We start from the raw sequence: 22,278 nt of genomic DNA, 5'->3' as shown, positions 1-22,278 counted from the left end.
TGGAATAAGGGAGGAGCTAAAACAAAATAACCCTTAAAAGGCGGGCTAAGGTCAAGGATCACTTACGAGGGCGATTAAAGTAATGATGATCACAGTTGCGGAACCCAGTTGACATGAAGAACTGGTCCTTGAAGTCATTCGGGTGGCTTGGCAGCTCGATGACCGCCGCCGTATTGGGGAAACGGGTTAAGTAATAGAACCCGTTGCCTCGCCCCCGCTGGTCCGGGCTAGCTTTGAGGCAAAAGAAGTATAGTATGTCGGCAGGAGTGGGGACCTCCCACTCATGCCTCTAAAATAAATACCTCAACCCCGCCAGCAGACGGTAGGAGTTGGGAGGGAGCTGAAATGGGGCCAACCCCACATAATTCAGGAAATCAGCGAAGTACTGATCCAGGGGGAGGAAGGCCCCTGCCTTGAAGTGTTCACCGCTCCAGGCCACGAACGACTCGTCGAGCGGCGTGCAGCTCCGCTCACCCTCCGCAGCAGGTCGGGCAATTACGGAGGCCCTCCCCAGGGGAATGTTGTGGTTGATAAAGATTTTGGTGATCTTTGCCTGGTCGGTTATCTTCGAGACGATTCTCTCGGCCTCGAAAAACGCGTCGGGGGCAACCTCGACCTGTTTTTCCACGGCCAGCCCAAAGTGGGGAATCGGCGAGCTGGGCACCACCGCCTTTCCTTTCTCTTTCTGGGAGGCCGAGCTTCCCACGTTCTTCTGGGGCAGATTCCTCTTCGGGGCCATCTGGTCGCCTATCGAAGAAAAGAGAACACTTTAGAAAAGGCGACCCAAGCAGGAGGACGAAGTAATTATTCGTTACACGAGCTGAGGTAAGCCCGGGGAGAGTGGAACCACGCGGTACAATGAACACGCGCCTATGCCCTTAACAGATCCCCGATTACTCGGAATTCGTGTGTCAGGGGGTTCAGAGTAAAAACTTGCCTTGGGGGGAAAGTTTCAGCAGGCAGAACGTTGCAAAACCGTTTTTGAGGTGTATTCCCTAAGCTACCCGGTTTTGCACCCAAAATTCCTAAAGATCCTACCCAGAAATGGTTCCTGAAGGAGCATTTTGAAACCCATGCCCCAAGGCGATTTCCTACAATAAGAGTGCCCTAGTCTAAAAAGGGCTGTCACCTTCCATATCCACGCAACCCAGAAACCCCATGCATGCGACTACAGTAAAAATTTTCTTACCTAAGCTACAGTAGCATATTTTCAAAACGGACAGGGTCAGAAACCTTACAGTGTATTGCTGGGTGATTAGCAAGAGTGTTGCGTTGGTGGGGGATTCGTCGGTGCAGTGGCTTCCAAAGCTTTGGAGAAACTTGTGCGCCTAAGCTTCCTGAGCAAGGAGAGTGAGGGCAGCAGAGATGAGGGTTTCGTTCTTCGGAAGGTCAGAGAAAGAAGAAGGAAATTTGAGAATTTTTTGAATGAAGGGGTGGCCCGTGCGTAGGGTGGCCACCCCCTTTTATACAAGGAAAGGATCACGTGTAGGAGACCCTTGGGTGGCCCTAGTGAGGGATCAGAGGCCTTCCACTCGAAACATGAAGCGACGGCTGGGCAATAGGCTAGGCCATTAAATGCGGTTCTTGTAAAACGTACCGTCGCCACCCACGACGTTCCACGTGTCAGACGCCTGCGAAAAGAATGGAATGTGAAGGGTTGTGGGGGAAGTCTGAAAGCCCCTACTGTGGTCTCCTATATATGACATCACGTACCACGAGCAGGAGCTTGGGGGGCAGATGTACGCCCTGGTTTTCCCACGGGCTGATTAGAAGGTCGTGCCTTGGATTAATCAAGTTTAGTCCGAAGCGCCCATAGGCCGAGGATATTAGCTCGCCTAAATTGCCATGAATCAAAAGGCTGAAGGTCAGATCAGGGGAGAAGCTCGTATTACGAGCTTCTCATGGCACGAGCTGCCCATGAAGCTCTGACCCTCTACGAAGTCAACACACGCAAGATAAACGTGCATATATCTGACATCACGTGTCCGATATCCCCCTGACTTCTCGGACACGCAGCAAGAACGTGCGTATCAGACACCCACAGCTGGATTGGGCCGTGCGGTCCATTATCTCCTTCCATGCTGATTAGACCACACTTATGTGTCAGGTTTAGGAATTAATCATGAATGTCACAGAGTTGATATGACAAATGGTAAGGTCACGGGATGACCTCCCTACCAACTTCCAGGTGCCTTCTCCTATAAATATGGAGACCCTGGGAGTTGATAGGGGTTGGGAAGAATAGTCTTTGAAGAACTATATACTTTGTAAACCAAATACCCAGAAGATATCAATAATATTGACTAGTGGAATAGAAGGATTTTAACCTTCGAACCACTTAAAAAAAGTGTCTCGAGTCACCTAGTTCATCCTATAAGATTTCATATCTGTGACGGTTCTACTTTCAGTACTAATCCCTTTCTCTTCTTCTCTTAAGTATCTGTTGGCGAAGAACCGCGTCAACAAAACTCAACATAAATCAAATTGTCTTTGGTTAGCTGAGAAATAGATAACAAGTTTTTGGATATTTGAGGGACACATAACATATTATTCAGCAATAGGGAAGAAGAGTCAGACAGTTTCAAAATATTATTTCCAACCTCAGTAATTGAAATTGGTTGTCCATTACCAAAGAGAAACTGCTTTGTACCTTTGTTTTCAAACTTGTGCTGCAGGTTCTGATCGTCAGGGGTGATGTGGTTTGTAGCCCCACTGTCTATGTACCGAACATTGTCTTGGTGGCCATCAGTTGAGGAAGAGGAGAAGTAGGCTTGTTGTCCCTTACCAGATGGTGGTTGGCTTGACAAGGCAGCAGTGTTCGACTAATTTGAGGAAGGAGGTGGAGCTTGAAAGTTAATGTCAAACCTGTGGTAACATTTGGAGACGACATGGCCAGCACGATTACACAGTTGGCATATTGGCCAATCTCCCCTACCTCCTCGACCACGAGGGGAGTATCCATGACCCTGAGATCCATTAGATCCAGAAGAGCCACCATTGATTGTTGCACATCTGCGGAATTGAGCAGCAAAGTTGGCACTAGGAGAGGAGAGGTCACCAACTGCAGGGGTATTGAGCTGCTCCAAACGCATCTCCTAGCTTTGCAAAAGAAACTGAACTTCCTGTAGAGTAATAGGGTCAGGCCGAGAGGTTAAAGTGATGACAACAGGGTCATATTCATGTCCCAAGCCACCTAAAATATAGAGAATCAATTCCTCATCTGATATGAGTTGCCCTGCAGCAGAAAGATTTTTAGCCAAACTAGTCATCTTCAACATATAGTCATGAACAGAGAGGTTGCCTTTCTTGAGAAATTGCAACTGAAAATGAATATCTAAGGTTCAAGCCTTCGATTGTGTAGTAAATAAAAGTTCAAGAGTATGCCAAACTTCAAAGGAATTAGTACACCTGACTATCTGACCAAACATGGTCTAGGAAATGGAGTTTAGCAACCAACTCATTATAGCTTGATCTGTTCTTCGCCAGAGAGCATAGCCAATGTTCAGCTGTCAAGACTCTCTCGGAACAGGCCTCCAATGGTGTTGTCAACGAACTGTGGAGGACAAACTTTTGTGCCAAGCACATAGCCTTCGAGGATGTGCGCACGAAGAGCAGGTAACACTTGAGACTTCCAAAATGAGTAGTTTCCACGGTAAAGCTTCAAGGTGAGTGGCGCAAGGCTTTGGAAGATCGATACTAGTGGAGTTGCGTCAGCAGCAGGTTGAACCGGAGTAGAGGGAGTATCAATGGCAGCAGCAGGGTTGACGGTCTCTGTGCTGCTGGTGTTGGAATCTCCAGGAGTTGCCATCGATGAAGGTCGTTTATGGTGCTCTGATACCAAGTTAAAAAAAGAAAAAATAAAGAATGTTAAGAACTTTTCTCTTTACTGTTTAATTTCTTGCTCAGCGGTTACATGATGATGAGTATACAATTGTTATTTATACAAAGAAAAGCAGGGTATAAAAGGAATAAAAGAATATTCAGGTTGTACAAAATATCCCACAAAGTTAGGGAAAGGAGAAACGGATTGTACGATTGTACAATTGCCAATCATGAGCTAGCTGGCACCATTATGGTCCTTGCTGAATTCTGTTATGAAAAATGCTTTGTCATCATGGTGACCATCATTGATTTTAGCAGTTGCATTTTCATTTCTTTCAACATGTATATGTAAAGTTAATACAAAATGATTTACCTCTTGTAGCCTATCAAGAATCCTTGAATCTTTTCGTATATATTTCGATCTTCCTATCCTCGCTAGAGTACTCACACATAGATCTTCCAAGATGTTCTCTACACCTCAAGATATGGGTGGGCACATAGAGAGCAATAATCAATATATTTGAATCAAAAGTATTCTCAACACATGAGACTCTTGATTATAGGCTAAAGAGAAAGGTTTTTCTTTTTGTGAGAAAAAGATGATAGTCTTTTTGTCGACTGACGATTTAGCCAATGACACGGAGTCACTAAAGATGATAAATATTTGTAAGTTGAAACACAAGAACTAGACCAAACCAGGATTTATAGTGGTTCGGCCCCAGATATTGGTAATAACCTACTTCCACTTAGTGTTTATATTGACATATTATGAAACCTTCAATCAGCAAACAAGGGTTTACTAAATTTCACAAGCTCCAAAAAGGTACAAAAGTTTGTGTCTATAAAACACTGATTCTCTCAAAGAGTCACTTGAGTCCTATTTATAGGCTCAAAAATCTACCTATGGGCCGACGAGCCCTCATACACATTGATTTACGCATATTTAATTAATAACACAAAACATACTATTTGCATAAAAATAGGGTCAAATATCTGACTTATAACTGTATTTGAAATATGGCTTCATTTCCACAACCAGACCTCATCGCACATTCAACACATCTTCTGTCGTATGGTTAAGCATCATTCTTCTGGTCGTTGGTTGACCTGAATGCAGTTACTAAGTAGTCACGTGCAACCTACGTGTACACTAATCTTGCCATGTCAACAAGTAGTATTTTTTAGGTAAACATTTGCCCCCCATCTTTATTTTACTGCGACCAACATTTAATAAACTTACTCGACCAGCAACCCGTCTGACTTGTCACATCTGTAAGTACCTTTTCGAAAAAGCAAGCAATTACGACATTTACAGTTTCCCATAAATATTTTGACGGTTATTGCAATTTCCCATACATCGAAATTCCATTCCCATCATTACTCTTTATTAACGCCCCAAGCAGTATAAATATAACACTCTTCAGCTTTTTCATTTTTTACCAAGACCTTTTCTTTCCTCAAGAATTCAGAAAAAACTTTCAAGAAAACTCAGAAACTTCAGTGTGACCCAAGACATCTTCGAGCAACTTCGATCTAAATAAATGTGATTTCTCCTACAACTCGAAATCTAAGTAAGTTTTCGAATCCACCCTCTCATTTATATAGAATTTTTCATGTACTCTGGTCTTAATTCACGAATTTTTGTAATTACGTTTATGTTGTTCTTGAGAAAAAAATTTGGTAATCAGGTTTAGGCTAACATACAAAGAAAAAGTATGCTAGAATAGGGATGTTAGGCAATATAAAATACTAGAAAATTCTTAAAAAACAATGTGGGGTATAGGAATACTGATTTTGGGTCCAAAATCGAAGTAAGAATTTGTTATCCAATGAATTAGCATTTGTGACGTGGCGAATAATCTCTTGACACGTGGCTGACACCTGGAGCGTCTGCTAGAGTATCGACCAGGAGACACACCAGAAGCAGGACAGACCTGTCTTTACCACGACCAGACTGGTCGGTGGTTCCGCTGGCAAAACAACATTTATGGAAAGATCTTATGTATCCCGAATTTATTTCATGCAATCTTCTGAATATCCCATGATTCAAGGGATAATATCTGTAACAATATTGGGCAACCCTCCATGAGCCTATAAAAAGCAAGAGATGGCTCATGGGAAGGGACTTTTGGAGCCCGGAAATCATAGAGATTATAGAAATTATCTGTGAAAACTTGTATTGTTGATGAGGAGTGTTGAAACTCATTGAACCCAAGTTCTCTGATCACACTTTCGATCCCATATCAATATCATTCTAAGTGGATGTAGGTCATTACCAGATTCTAGGGCCGAACCACTATAAATTACTGTGTTTTCTTTACTTTTGTCATTACGTTATTATCTATACATATTCGTCTATATCATTCATATTTTGACTCCGTGTCAGTTGGCTAAATCGTGGGTCAACATTCTGGTGCTTTCATTGAGAGGACGACTCATCGTTGTTGATAAAACTAATGGCGAAAGTAGGGAAGAAAGCTGCTCAGACCGCTACCGCTGCACCGTCGAATCCGCCACCTCCTCCTCCCCCTGCAAGCATGGCGGAAGATGAGCCACAGCTAGATTTTGAAGAGGAGGAAATGGACGATGCGACTTTGAGGAGCACCTTGGGCACGTTGCTGGAAGAGTTGGCTAGTCTGAGAGCCAATCAAGAGACTGCCGCAGAAGCTATGGCGAGGCACCAGCAGGGACTTGATCGTCAGCGGGCGGAGTTAAGCGAGAGACAAGCGGAGGTGGATCGCCGCCAGACTGAGGCCATGGCAGCCCTTGAAGCGGCCTTGCTGTTGGCCAGAAATCAGGCCGTGCCTGCCTCGCAGCCTAATCAACCTGAAACTGGGCCACCCCAAGGAGGTCCCAATCCTAGCCCACCAGTCCATCCTTCAAGTCCGCAAAGGCCTGAACAGCCCCAGATGCCCCATGACGACGTCCCACTGGACCCCGAGGCAAATCCACCATCCCACGCTGCTCAAGGTAATCCCCCGCAGCAAAGGCAGAATAGAGCCGAGCGACAGCCTCGTAGTCCTAGACGCCGCGAGAATGATGGGCCACACCAAGCGAACAGGGGTCACCACCCTCCTGGTAACAGGAGAGACTCGGAGTTAGGCTCTGCGGTCCGTGGATCCCAACGGCATGATAATGCGCGGGGACATCGTGACCAGCGCAGGCCACCCTCTAACGCTCGGGGTGTTTCTGCCAGACACGGGAATAGAGGGAACAACCAGTCTTACCACAGCCAGTCAAAGTTCAAAGATGGCCAGGGCTACAACGAGGCTGACTAAGGCAAGGACAATGCTGATGGGAGGAACGGAAATAGAGGCAAGAGCAGGAGCCAAATACCTCAAGATGATCAACCAAATAGACACGATGCTGGGGGGCAACCCAGGCAAAATAATGTCTTCAACCGGCTCGGAGGTAGCGAGCAACGGAGAAGAGAGGAAGATCTAAGAGACATACTCAATGATCGTCGAGAGAAGCATGGTGAGAACATCCCCCCAGCAGCAGAGCCCGTAGCTATTCCCACTGCGTTGCAAGCCTAGATAGACGCACTAAATCAGGCTGTGCAACAGCTGGTCGGGGGAAGGACCTCTTACATCGACCACGATAGAAGAAAAGGCACTCCATTTATCCAAAGAATAGCCAACGCAGAGACTCCCAGCAAGTTCAAGATGCCTACGCTCCCGAACTTTGATGGATACGGGGATCCCGTCTCGCATGTGAATAAGTTTGAAATCCAGATGGACATTCAGAAGGTGTTCGAAGATGCTCGGTGCAGGATCTTTCCTGCAACACTTTCTGAAGCTGCTCAGGAATGGTTCTTTAAGTTCCCACCTGCAAGCATAGTTTCCTGGGAAATGTTCGTAAGGGAGTTCTACGGACAGTTCTACGAAGGCCGTGTCCACCCGACCGAAGCAAACCAACTGGTCGAGATCCGCCAGCAAGATGGAGAATCACTGAAGGATTACATCCAGCGCTTTATGCGAGCGGCAGCCGGAGCAAAGACAGTCGGGGATGAAGGAAAAATGATGGCTATAACCGCGGGAGTAAGGCGCCGTTCGCCCCTATGGAAAAGTCTTCGTAAGGATGGGGTTAAGACCACCCAGGAGTTCTTAGACCGAGCTGATCGGTATATCAAGCTCGAAGAAGCCATTGCCGATGATGGAAAACCCTCAAATAAGGTTAAGAAGGCTGCCGAACCCGCCAAAGCCGCCAATGGCACCAAACCAAATGGCAACGGCAAGGGCAACGGAAACGGCAACGGTAATGGCAAGAATGGTGGGAAACGGCCACACAATGAGCCTTCCACCTCCGACAATAAACGAGCCAAGGGTAATCGTTATGAACCTAGGTTCACTAACTACACTGCCCTCGTTGAGTCTCGAGGAGAGTTTTACCAGGCCACAAGCTCTAGTGTGCCCTACAAGAAACCTGGGCCCATTCGAAAAGACATTTCAAAAAGAGACAATACCAAATTCTGTCGTTACCATAACGACTATGGACATGACACTAATTAATGCAACCAGCTAAAAGATGAAATCGGGTTCCTCATTAGACAAGGACACTTGAGAAGGTACGTATGGGCCTCGGGAACTCCCTAACGAGAAGCTCCAGGTGGCAACGAGCAGACGTCCACACGCCAACGCTCGCCACCGTTACAGCCTGCCCCCGTAGCCGGAACACTTTTAACCATCTGTGGAGGCCCGCACCTTGCAGGGAATAGCGGAAAGGCTAGAGAACGATATGCTCGAACTCTACGCCACGACCAAGACATCGAGATGATGAGTGTGGAGGACCGAGCGCCGAAAAAGGCCCGCTCAGAGGAGTGCGGGATAACCTTCTCTGAGGGCGATGCCCAACACGTCCGGTTCCCACATTCCGATCCGCTGGTCGTGGATATCCAAATGGCCAATATGATGGTAAAAAGAATACTGGTCGATACAGGAAGTTCAGTAAACATCCTGTATAAGTCAACGCTGGAACGCATGAAGCTGTCCGTGAAGGACTTGGAGCCCTGCAATCAAACCATATACGGCTTCTCTGGAGAAGGACTCGCTCCAGCCGGAATGATAAAACTCCCAGTGACAATGGGTACAGCGCCTGCCTCAAGGACATTACTCGCCACTTTTGTAGTGGTCGATTGTCCTTCAGCGTATAACGCCGTTATTGGAAGACCCATACTGGTTGAACTGAGGGCCATTATCTCCATGTGGCATCTAGCCATGAAATTCCCTACGGACGCAGGGGTAGGATGCGTCTTAGGAAACCAAAGGGAAGCCAGGGAGTGCTATAACGCCTCGATCACAAAGGCAAAAAGTGGAGCATCGAAGAGTGCTACCCCAGACCGATTGCAGATGACAGAAGACAGACAAGCCCAATCAGGTGGTAGCGTCACCAAATAGGGTGTTGCCCAAAGTGAGGATATAGATTTGGATCCTCGCTTTGGGGATTTTCAAGAAAATGTTGGGCCCGTCGAGGACCTGGAGGAGGTCCAGCTCGATGAAAAAGACCCGACCCGAATCGTAAGGGTTGGGAAGAATTTAGAGCCTACCGCAAAGCAGGAGCTGGTGGAATTCTTGCAAGAGAACCAGGAAGTTTTCGCCTGGTCACATAAAGACATGGTTGGAATAGATCCTGCAGTGATCAGCCATGTCCTAAACATAAACAAAATCTTTCCACCGGTGCAACAGAAAAGAAGGCATCTCGATAAAGACAGAACAAGAGCCTTGAAAGAAGAAGTCGAAAGACTTAAAGAAAATGGGTTCATCAGGATGGCATTTTATCCATCGTGGGTCTCCAATCCGGTGCTGGTCCCCAAGCCTAACGGCAAATGGCGGACCTGTGTGGATTTTACAGACCTCAATAAAGCCTGCCCAAAAGACTGCTTCCCGCTCCCGAGGATCGACCAGCTAGTCGATGCAACTGCTGGGCATGAGATCCTTTCGTTCATGGATGCATATTCAAGCTACAATCAGATCAGCATGCACCCCCCTGATGAGGATCATACCAGCTTTCGGACCGATACGGGCTTATATTGTTACAAGGTGATGCCTTTTGGACTAAAAAACGCAGGTGCAACTTACCAACGACTAGTCAACCACATGTTCAAGGAACTGATCGGAGTAAGCATGGAGGTATATGTGGATGACATGCTGGTAAAGTCCAAGAAGGCTGAAGGACATGTGAGGGATTTGCAAAGGTGCTTTGACGTGTTAAACAAGTACCATATGAAGTTGAATCCCCTCAAATGTTCCTTTGGAGTCGGGTCAGGAAAGTTTTTAGGGTTTATAGTGAATTCAAGGGGAATCGAGGCCAACCCCGACAAGATAAAAGCCCTGATCGATATGAAGTCGCCAGAAAAGATCAAGGATGTCCAAAGCCTGACCGGAAGGATAGCTGCCCTTAGTAGGTTCATCTCAAAATCAACTGACAAGTGCGTTCCATTCTTCAATCTACTTAGGGGAAATAAGAAGTTTGAATGGACAGAAGACTGCGAGCAAGCATTCCAGACAATAAAGGCTCATATGTCACAACCTCCCATCCTATCAAAACCAATCGAAGGAGAGACTTTGTATATTTATCTGGCGATTACTGAAGTTGCTGCTAGTGCAGTACTGATACGGGAGGAAGAAGGCGTGCAGAAAGCTGTTTACTACGTCAGCAAAAGGCTTATCGGTGCAGAATTAAAATATCCACCGATCGAAAGATTAGCATATTGCCTAATTCTAGCCTCCCGAAAGTTACGACCGTACTTCCAAGCCCATCCTATCACGGTTCTGACCGACCAGCCCCTTTAGCAATTCCTCCAAAAATCCGAGGCGGCTGGACGACTGTTAAAATGGGCGGTCGAATTGGGACAGTTCGACGTAACTTATTCACCGCGAGCAGCAATAAAAGGGCAAGCCTTAGCCGATTTCATTGCGGAGTTCACCGAACTCCCCAGTAACGAGCTGTGCAAACAGCCTGAAGCGCCCATGCCTCAAGACAAGACTCCTTCGTGGAAACTATTCATAGATGGATCATCTAATGAATCTCACACTGGAGCGGGAGTAATATTGATAACGCCCGATGGGCATCGATTTCACTGCGCAATCAGGTTTGACTTCGCAGCATCAAACAACGAAGCGGAATACGAAGCACTCCTCGCTGGACTGAGAATGGCCAGAGATATGAACATAAAAGCGCTCGATATTTTCAGCGACTCTCAACTGGTCGTAAATCAAGTCCTGGGAGAATATCAAGCGCGAGGGTTAAAAATGATGGCCTACCTTAACAAAACAAAAGATTTGCTAGCACAATTTTCAAAATGCACCCTCCAGCAAATTCCGCGAGACCAAAATTCGAATGCAGATGCCTTGGCCAAACTTGCAAGTGCTAAAGATGCTGACACCCTGAACATAGTCCCAGTAGAGAGATTAAGTGAACCAAGCATTGATGCGGCCGAAGCCAGCATGGAAATTCGAGTAGAAGATACATGGATGGCGCCTTACCTGGAGTATCTGACAAATGGGACATTGCCAGCAGATAGAAACAAGGCCAGAACTCTGCAAAGACAAGCTGCTAGGTACATACTGCTCGACGGTGTTATGTACCGAAGAGGATACTCAATGCCACTGCTCAGGTGTATCACATCAGAAAAAGCTAAGGAACTCATGAAAGAAGTACATGAAGGCTTCTGCGGAGATCACGCTGGGGGCAGAGTTTGGCGAAAAAGATTCTCCGACAGGGCTATTTTTGGCCAACGATGAACGAGGATTCAATGGAGTACGTACGAAGGTGTGACAAATGTCAGAGGTTCTCCAAAATCCCACGAGCAGCTCCAAACGAGCTAAAGCAGATGCAGAGCCCGTGGCCTATCGCAATATGGGGAATATACTTAATTGGATCCCTGCCAACAGGAAAAGGAGGAGTAAAGTACGCAGTTGTGGCAGTTGATTACTTCACAAAATGGGTCGAAGCTGAACCACTCGCAACCATCACAACAAAGAAAGTTCTCGACTTTGTCATCAAGAACATTGTGTGCCGGTATGGTTTGCCCAGAAAAATAGTATCAGACAACGGAACCCAATTTGACAGCGACCTGTTCACCGATTTCTGCGAAAGGCATGGGGTAATTAAGAGCTTTTCTTCAGTCGCACACCCCCAAGCGAATGGGCAAGTCGAAGCTGTAAACAAAACCCTCAAGGACACCCTGAAGAAAAGACTTGAAGAAGCGAAAGGAGCATGGCCAGAACAACTACCTGAATTCCTCTAGTCGTATAGAACATCTCATCGAACAGCCACAGGACGTACCCCATTTTCCTTAGCTTATGGGTACGAGGCCATGTTACCCATCGAGATAAATCCCCCCTCACATCGGTGTTTAACATACGATCAAGAGCAAAACAGCCAACTAATGCTGGAGTCCTTAGACTCAATTGATGAGATACGAGAAAAATCTCAACTCCGAGTTGCTGCTTATCAACAAAAAGTCGCCCGGTACTTTAACTCCAAAGTTAAAGAAAGAAGATTCAACGTCGGAGACTTAGTGTTACGACGAGTTTTCTTGAATACCCGCGACCCCACTGCTGGCATGCTCGGACCTAACTGGGAAGGACCTTACCAGATTGGAGAAGTCCTTCACCCAGGCACCTACAAACTTGCACGCTTAAACGGAGATCTCATTCCACGTTACTGGAATGGAGAACACCTGCGCAAGTATTACCAATAAACAGCCCTTCTTAAAGGACCGGCTTGTTCAAATTCTTCTATTAATTTTTACAAGTTTTGCAAAGAGGGTTAGCCACGGTGTATGGCTAACTGCTCGTATATGTAAGATTCTGTTTCAGAATCATTCGTAAAGACATGATTAGTCCATTTTTAATACGAAATTATAAGGGACTGTGCTCAGCCAGTCGTTCTTGCCAACCTTTGTGAATTTACATTTACAAATATTTGTTCACTACGTGTGTTGTTTTGCTGTATTACAAGTATCATTTTTCCGCACGAACAGGAATGTTCGAACAGGCCATGGTCAAGGCAAGTGACCAAGGACCTAAAGCTCCTCGATCACTTGGGGGGCATATAAGGCACATCGATAGCAAAGCATACTCTCAAGGTATGTAAACACATGAACAAAATGAGTGAAAGCATGCTTCGAGTACTTAGAGTATTTTTTCAAAATATATGTTTTGATAAATCATGACAAAGTACTATGCTATGTTCGGTCATACGGACAAACGTTATAATAAGTAAAAATATTATAACACCAAGAGTTAAGCCTTTACACCGCAAGCATTGCTGCTTGAATGTAATTGTTCAAACAAAAAGATTTACTGCCCATGCAGCAAAGCTTAAAAAGAAACTATTGTTTTTACATTGCGACCCGTGGGTCGCATGTTCAAAAAGAAAGAAAGACAGTTAAATAAATTAAGAGGCATGGGGGGCAGGAGGATCCTGGGCAACAACCTGGTCAGTCTCTTCCTCGATGGTTTCTTCGTCCAAACCAACGACGCTTGGGGTTGCAGGAATCGCGGCCCTTGCCTCCTCTTCAGCCAGTTGAGTAGCGCACCGAGCCAACTCCGCAACTCTGACTTCCTCTGAAAGGTAGCTAAAGTCAGCACCCTGATTGTGTTTCCAGAAGTTATAGAAACATCGGAGTGTCGTCCTCTTGTACTTTTCCAGATTCTTGGAGTTGTCAAGCTCCGACTGCTGCACCTTGCCCTCGAGAGTGGCAATAGTCTCGTCCTTAGACTTGACCACCCCCTCCAGATGCTTGATTTCGCGGAGATGAGTTTTGTTGTACGACCGGTACTCTTCCCTCAGCTTAACCGCTGCATCTTTTGCAGCTTCAGCCGCGGACAGTTTGGTCACCGCTGCATCCCTCTCTCGGACCACCGTCTCCAACTCCTTAGCATGTTTAGCCTCAGCAGCCGAAAGCTCCTCAGCCGCCTTCACCTGATGTTTCTCGAGAACTTTAGCCTCAATCTGCTCAAAGTAGGCCTGGGCTCGGGTACGAGCGGTAATGGCAGAAAGTAAGGCCTGTAAACGAAAGAAAAAGAAGTCAAGACTTATCACGAGAATTGAAAAAACAAAGACTCGAGGAGCAAAGAAATACTTACGCTGGAGATCTCGTTCAGAGTCCTATTCAGGATCTGGTCGACTGGTAGCTCTACAGCTTGGATCATGGCGGCCCCAACACGCTCACCTCTGCCAATGCGTTCAATTCCATCCTTAGCGGATCGAATGGTATGGCTCACAAGCCTGGCCTCATGAGCCTCTTCGCGAGAAAGATGCTCCCTAGCAGGCGCAGGTGGAGGGTTGGACCGAGCAGGGGTGTTTTGCTGTTCAGAAGGAGCTGGAGGAGGGGTAGGAGTTCGCCCAGTTGGCGCAGGACTTTGCATGGTTGGTGAGCCCTGAGGAAGGTCTTCTAGTCGACTCTTCTTGGTAGAAGGGCCTCGACTGGTTTCACCAGTTCGTTTCTTTGACCTCCGTTGAGGTTTAGGGACTTCCTCTTCCTCTTCGGCCTGGTACATGTCAAAGATATTGGGAGTCGACATATCTGCATGAAAATAAACATAAGAGGTTAGTAAGGGAAGAAAAAGGTGAAAGTAAGTAATACAACAGAAAGAAGATAATAAAGTGAATACCCGAGCTACAACTACTGGTCGCTATACTATTGACTCTATTAATCATATACTCATTTTCTGGCATGAAGAAGTTTGGCCCTAGATTTGGAGCATATGTAAAGTTGCCATCCCCGTCAAACATGTGACAGGGGATTGGCAGACCATTTAAAAGCGAAATAACGTTACCATTGTCATCAGAAGACTCTTCCAAGTCAACGACTGGTTCTGGGGCCTTTTCTTTCCCCTTGCCTTGGGGAGCAGAAGGCCTTTCTGCAGAAGGGCTGCCCGTGGGTTCCCTGATCGTAACTCCTGTTGGCCTCCTCCTTGGAGAGGGCACAGGAAGTTGCTGCTCGGGAACACCCCCGGCAGTGGGTTCGTCCGTTTCGGACCCTCTATTGTCATGGCGAGGAGCCAGAAGGCCAGATGACCTCAAATTCTTTTCTAGTGTCAAGGTCTTGACACATTTGGTTGCGGCGGACATCTTGGCCAGAGTATCAGACCTCGACACCATGTCTGGTGTTGGGGTCGGGCGCAACCAGGGGCCTGAAAAGCAGATCGAGTTTGAGAAATGACGATAGGAAATACTATATGATAAAGTATCGACCAGGGCAAAGACAAATTTGTACCTCCTCTCGCGAAAGCCAAGTTGTCACTGGATATATCCGGAGTAAAGAAGTACTCCTTGTTGTAATGTCCCACGTTTGATATGTGGGTGGTGCCACTCAAAAACGTCCGGCCAGTTTCCTGATGGCAGAAGTGAAAAAAGCCCGTCCCGTTGTGTTGGGGATTGGACTTGAGGTCAAAGAGGTAGTTAACCTCATGAGGTGAAGGTTCTGGCCATTTGTTAAGTTTGTACAGGACGTAGAGTGCAGCCAACATCCTATATCCGTTAGGGGTTATTTGAAAGGGAGCGACGCCGAAATAATTGGCCACCCCCACAAAGAAAGAATGAAGAGGGAGATAAGCCCCCGCTTCAATGTGATACCGAGACCAGGCGTTGTTTTCTCCTCCTGGACGGTTAGCCCTCTACTCCGCAGTAGGACGTGTAATGGTTACCATCCGAAGGGTCATCGAACTGGCTGGAGGAGTGTACCACTCGACATCAGGCGGATTGCGATGACGAGGACGAGCCCTAGTTTGGATATTGGGGTCAGGTACAAGATTCTCTCGACCACTGGTCGAGGGAGCCCCCGCCTGCGAATCAGGCTGGGCAGAAGAAGAAGGGTTACTTTCAGATTCGGGCCTTTTCTTGCCAGAGGATTTTGAACGGGCCATTGAAGGAGAAGGGTGCGGTCTAGAAGAGGCTCGTGAGAAAGGTATCTGATGGATGCGATCGGCTGGTTGTTCTTCTCCTTGGAGCAGTTGGGCGAGGAGATCGTCGTCAATGGGTCTCTCACCTCCCCACAAATTTGGCATCAAAATCTGCAAACAGAATAATGGGGAGGCGAGGTCAGAGGAATCTAGGAGATTCTTAAAGTAACGCTGGTCGAGTATAAAAGCTAAGCCTTTATATAACAGCATTCTAACTAAGTCTCTCTGCACAAACAGTTTAAAAAACGGACCAAAAGGGTGAAAGTGAAAAGTTTTCCTGAAAAGCTTTTTCGACTCCCCTCACAACGGGAAGAAATTATTTCCAACTGGTTTAAAAAATCGAAATGCTACTTCGATCCTACGTCCTAAAAAGCACTAATCTTGGGTTTTAAACCTACTCAAAAGCCTACTTTGCCTACAAAAAACATCTTATCTACAGGCGTTCAAAAAAATCAGAAACCAAGAGATTCAAACAGTACACCGTTTAAAAGCATGCACCACGAAAGGTTAGAAGCATGGAGTTTCAGAGTAACTTACCAAGGAAAGTGGTCGTGAAGATGGAAGTGAGAGTTTCGGGAGTCAATGAGCCCACCGTCTGATCCTACAGCGCAAAGGAAGGTTCGCCGGAGAGAGTAAAGCTCTGGTTTTTAGGGTTTTTCGACAAAGAGATGACGTGGGTAAAAAGGAAAGAAGTGGCTCAAGTAACCTTATATAAGTTTGTCTTTGGTGTTCAAAAGGCGTGATCATTAGTTTTCCATTTTCAAAGTATGGGGAAGCGTAATGGCCATCATAATTGTTTCTGGGAAACTGAAAAGCCTTGATTAGACAGGAGTGGTTTGCTTTTTTCAAGAACGCACGAAGGGCTCTGACACGTCAGGAGGGGTTACCGAAGGGTCGTTCGTTCAAAGTTTATTTACTGTTCGTGGTAAATAAACTTTGGGGGGCAAATGTTATCCAATGAATTAGCATTTGTGACGTGGCGAATAATCTCTTGACACGTGGCTGACACCTGGAGCGTCTGCTAGAGTATCGACCAGGAGACACACCAGAAGCAGGACAGACCTGTCTTTACCACGACCAGACTGGTCGGTGGTTCCGCTGGCAAAACAACATTTATGGAAAGATCTTATGTATCCCGAATTTATTTCATGCAATCTTCTGAATATCCCATGATTCAGGGGATAATATCTGTAACAATATTGGGAAACCCTCCATGAGCCTATAAAAAGCAAGAGATGGCTCATGGGAAGGGACTTTTGGAGCCCGGAAATCATAGAGATTATAGAAATTATCTGTGAAAACTTGTATTGTTGATGAGGAGTGTTGAAACTCATTGAACCCAAGTTCTCTGATCACACTTTCGATCCCATATCAATATCATTCTAAGTGGACGTAGGTCATTACCAGATTCTATGGCCGAACCACTATAAATTACTGTGTTTTCTTTACTTTTGTCATTACGTTATTATCTATACATATTCGTCTATATCATTCATATTTTGACTCCGTGTCAGTTGGCTAAATCGTGGGTCAATAGAATTCGATTTCGAGTTTTTCGGAAAAATTGAGTTTTTCCCTTCCTGTTCTCAGAGTTGAAAAGTTTTTTCTGAAAAAACTTTTCATTTTCACTTTTTGATCTGTTTTTTCAAGCTGCGCACACATTTATTGTGTTTTTATTAGGATGTTGCTGATCGTATAAAAGCTTAACTTTTATACACGAGCAACGTTATCCTTGCTTTTCTCTATCTTCTATTTATTGGTCATAGATTCTCACTTCCCCTTGGCTCTTCTCAAATATTCATGCATGATCCCTAGGGAGGTGAGATACCAAGAGATGAAAATTTTCTCTCTTTGTTGTTCGAGGATCAAGAACAGCCTTCTTTGCCCTTTCTCGAGCCTTCGACTTCACAATCAAACCCTACGACCAGTCCTCCATTTAGCCAACTAAACATGGGTCATGTCAAATACACTGCTCATAGGAAAAGGAAAACAATAGATTCACCTTCTAACCAACCTGCAACCAATACTGAGGGTCCTTCAAACGACTCTCAACCTTTAAATTTTTCACCACCAGACATTCAGCCCAAAGCCCGTCCTCGCGATGGCCCTTGAGCAGAAGTAGACTGGTACATCGCCCCTCCTAATATCATATCGACCAGGATGGTGGCAAAATATCCCAAGAAGTACGGGCTTCCTGGGATTACCCTATATAAACCCACACCCGACCAAAGGGAAAATGTGCCTGGAGGCGCTTACAACGCCTAGTCGAGGTATCATATAGAGGCAGGGGCAATCTTGCCCTTGCATGACTTTTTCCAAGGGGTGGCCAATTACTTTGAGGTTGCCCCTTTCCAAATAACACCCAACGGATATAGAGTAATTTTAGCACTCTATATCCTATATAACCATAAAAAATGGTTTGTGCCTACCCCGCATAAGATCAACTATCTATTCGATCTTAAATCCAACCCCAACCAAAACAACACGGGGTTTTTCCACTTCTGCCACCAGGAATCTGCTCGCATATTCCTGAGTGATGTTATCAACAAGTCCAATGTAGGAAAGTACTTCCAAGAGTACTTCCTCACTACCGACCTGGTTGCCAACAATTTGGCCTTCACACAAGGAGGTAAACTTTTAACTCTCTTGTTGGAACTTCTAGTCATTCATTTTTTTATTTTCTTATCCATAGCTATTTTTTGTTGTGTCTAGGTCCATGGCACCGACCAGACCCCACTCCAGAAATGGAGATAAGGACCATAACCCCAGCCAGCATGATTAATATAGAAAAAAGTGTCAAGGAGCTAGTTACGGAGAGCAATCTAGGTTGGTCGGCCTTTTCAAACCTCATCAAGAAGTGAGGGAATCCACTACGGGGAGTGCCACTGGAGAGGGCACCGAAGGATAGGAAATCTCCGAACAGCAGTAGAATGTGTCACAACCCCAAAGGCAACGACCAAAGGGAGTGACCATTCGAGATCCATCCAGCAACCCTCGAACTGGCACTAGCCCTGCCCATCATGGGAGGGGAAAACAAAAACTATCGGAATATACTAGTCCTATACTCGAATTCTCAGATGAGAACGGTATAGATTTCTCACTTCTAGATACTTTGCCCATCCCTTATTATTTATTTGATAGAGATGGCAATTTTAAATTTACGACCAGTAATTTTTGCTTTGACTTCTTCGAGACACATAGTGAGTGTAGTTGTAGTTCTTTAGATAATATAACGACTAGTAATAATAGTTCGGGTATACTACTTGGAATTTCTCTTTACATTATTCCATTATTGCTCCAAACTACTTATTTCCATATCTACTCGTTTGTTTTTGTTTTGTATTCATGCCATCTAAAGACAATTTTGATATGTACGCCTCCGCTGAAGCTCCTTCGAGTAAGAAGAAGTCAAGCAGAAAGCATCCTGGGGAGAGCAATAGTGAGCCTTCCAGAAAAAGAGCTCGACCAGATGACCCTCTAGCTCTCACTCCATCCGAAACTACAACACCTCCTCCTCCTCCTCGCAGTGTCCCTTCCTCAAAGCAGACAGGGAGATCCTCGGCCGCTAACTTGCTGAGCACGGCCTTCAATTCTTCCTACGAAAAGCTGCAAAAGCTGTCAATGCACCGTCGTAGACAGGAAGCATTTTCCAGCCTTCCCTCACTGAAGCATAGCCAAGTCATTAGTCGCAGAATTAATGAAGTCCTCAGTGTATGTTTTTTTCTACATTGTGTTTTAGTCGAGCAACATTTTCTCTAATTTCCTCTAACAGTTTCATTTTTTCTCTATTCGTAGGGTATCCTGACCATGAGCAATGGCTGGCGTCGTGCTGAGGAGATCGAGGCCATACACGCTGAGGAGACCAAGGCTGTCAAAGGAAAAATTGCCAGTTTAACCGAGGAGCTAAAGAAGGCCCATGAAGAACTGGCCAAAACCATTGATGCCAAGGAGAAGTTCAAGGAAGCTGCGGAGAACAACTTCAAGGAAGCAACCAAACTAAGATCTGGTGGCCAGTATGAAGGAAGCTACTGGACTGGAGGAGTGGGTCAAGCTGCTTGTACACCCTCTTTTTCCCACGGGCTGATTAGCGAGCCAAGCTGCGGCCTAATCATAGTTATCTCGTGGACGTCCCGCAGACCGAAGTTTCTGTCAATAGGTCGTACCTACTTAGCTCAAGGAAACTCAAGGGTTCGCCAAGATTGCACAAGACTTGACCCCGGATTCTGAAGGCCTATGGTCGAGTTAAGTATCCAGCTCACGGTACGAACTGGGTATGAACGTTGTGACCCTTTGTAAAGTCAACACACGCAAGGTAAACGTGCATATATCAAACATCACGTGTCTGATATGCCCCTGACTTCTCAAACACGTAGCAGGAACGTGCGTATTCAGACACCCATGACTGGGTTGGGCCGTGCGGCCCATTATCTCCTTACCTATCGATTTGACCATACTAATGTGTCAGGTTTAGGAATTAATCATGAGTGTCACAGAGTTGATGTGATAGATAAGAGGGTCACGGGATGACCTTCTTACCAACTCCCAGGTGCCTTCTCCTATAAATATGGAGACCCTGGGACTTAATAAGGGTTGGATTCTCTATTGTAAAAAAGGCCCTGTAATCAAATATCCAGTATAGAGCAATAATACTGACTAGTGGAGTAGAAGGATTTTAACCTTTGAACCACTCAAAAACGTGTCTTGTGTCACCTCTTTCCTTTTCTAAGATCTTATATCTGTTTTGGTTCACACTTAGCACTAATCCCTTTCTCTTCATTTCTTAATTACCTGTTGGCGAAGAACCGCGTCAACAGTTTGGTGCTTTCATTGAGAGCAAGTCCGATTCAGTGCTGTCGCAAACATCCGACTATGGTGACAACTCGATCCAGGCATGGTAACGAAACAGAGCAACATGGTGGGCAGGAGGCTCATCATACTGCCATCCCTGGTGAACAAGTTCCTGAAGTCCAGCAGCAGCCGGCGGGCCAAGATGATACTGGTAGTTCGGCGCCTCGACCGCCTAATCCAAACCCCTGTTACTATACTGCGGTGGAGATGGAGAACGCTCAGCTGAGGAGCCAGTTAGCAACAGCTAGTCAGCAGATTAAGGATATGCTGGCCCGACTACCCCCTCTCACAACCAACGCTAACGTCGGAGAGAGGCAAGGTGAGGCTCCTAAGTCTCGCCGGGGTAATCGGTTTAGGCATAGCCGTTCAGACAGACTTCCAGCAGCCAACTCCACCCCTTCATCACACCATCGAGAGGCAGACTTCGGAGGAATGCCTAGAGCCGAACAACAGCAATACAGTCGTTCGGTCAGGACGTCGACTCCTAGCTCCTAACCATCCTCGAGGACGCCCAGAGGAGCTCCAGGAAATTCTCAAAGGAGATCTAGAGTGGGCTCACGACATCAGCCCGTTCCCAACAACCATCCTGCGCCTCGTCCAAATCGCCAGGCGCGGGACCAGCAGGTTGGCAGGGCCGAAAGGCCCCCACCAAACTTGATCTGTCCTGACGGAACTAGGATAGCCTCTCCAGTCAGGCATCCTCCTTCTCCAATCAGATATCCGTCTCCTCCTCGGCCCTTCCGAGACATCCCAGCCTATGGGAGTAGTAGGAGAAATCCACCATCGGCAGGACCTTCCCAGCGTAGCAGGGCGCCGAGGGAAAGCCCAGATCCTCAGCACCATAGGCGGACTACAAGCCTATCTAGCAGGAGCCATTGGATCGGTAGTCGCCGAAGTGATCTCTCTGGGGGAGACCTGCACCAGCGTCTGAGTTCGGCGCAAAGTCATCAAACCACCCAGGGAGGCGACCTGCGAGATCGCCTCAACTCTCATAGAGGGGATGGCCATGCTCGCTCAAGGGGGGCTCTATCCGAAGTATGTAACGGAGGGAATGTCCCAAATAACCTATCTCAAGATAGGAGGGGCAATAACCCACCAAATATGTACAATGGGTCTGGAGCTGTTGAACAGCCCCGGAATAACCAAGGACATCAGGACCAAACCCTCGAGCGCTTGACTCAGATGGAGGAGCTGATGAGGAAGCTCCTATCAGAAAAAGAAAAAGACGAATATGATTCAGGGGACGAGATGGAACTCTTCGCCCCTAGTATAGCAGCAATGGCGTACCCATCTAGTTTCTGTATGCCTCACTTGTCAAAGTTCAATGGGGACGGAGACCCATCGGACCATCTAGGGATGTTCAACACCCTGATGATGGCCCACAACATTGGCCTCGAGCTGAGATGTTTAATCTTCCCTTCCACGCTGACTGGACCTGCCAGGTAGTGGTTCAAGCAAAGTAAAAGACAGTCAATCAGCTCTTGGAAGATTTTCTCAGCAGATTTCAAAAGGGCATTCTGAGCCTCTCAGGCCGCCCGTGTTCAGGCCGACTCCCTGGCTAACGTGAGGCAGCAGCCCGGTGAGACTCTGAAGGCCTATCTGAGCAGATTCGTGAACGTTGCTACTCGAGCCAGAGACACGGATGATAGCTCCAAGCTCATGTCCATGAGAACTGGAATCCTCGTCGGAGGAGATC

Source organism: Humulus lupulus, chromosome 6 (assembly GCF_963169125.1).
Source record: "Humulus lupulus chromosome 6, drHumLupu1.1, whole genome shotgun sequence".
NCBI classification, from domain to species: Eukaryota; Viridiplantae; Streptophyta; class Magnoliopsida; order Rosales; family Cannabaceae; genus Humulus; species Humulus lupulus.
Note: the sequence above shows the minus strand (reverse complement) of the source record.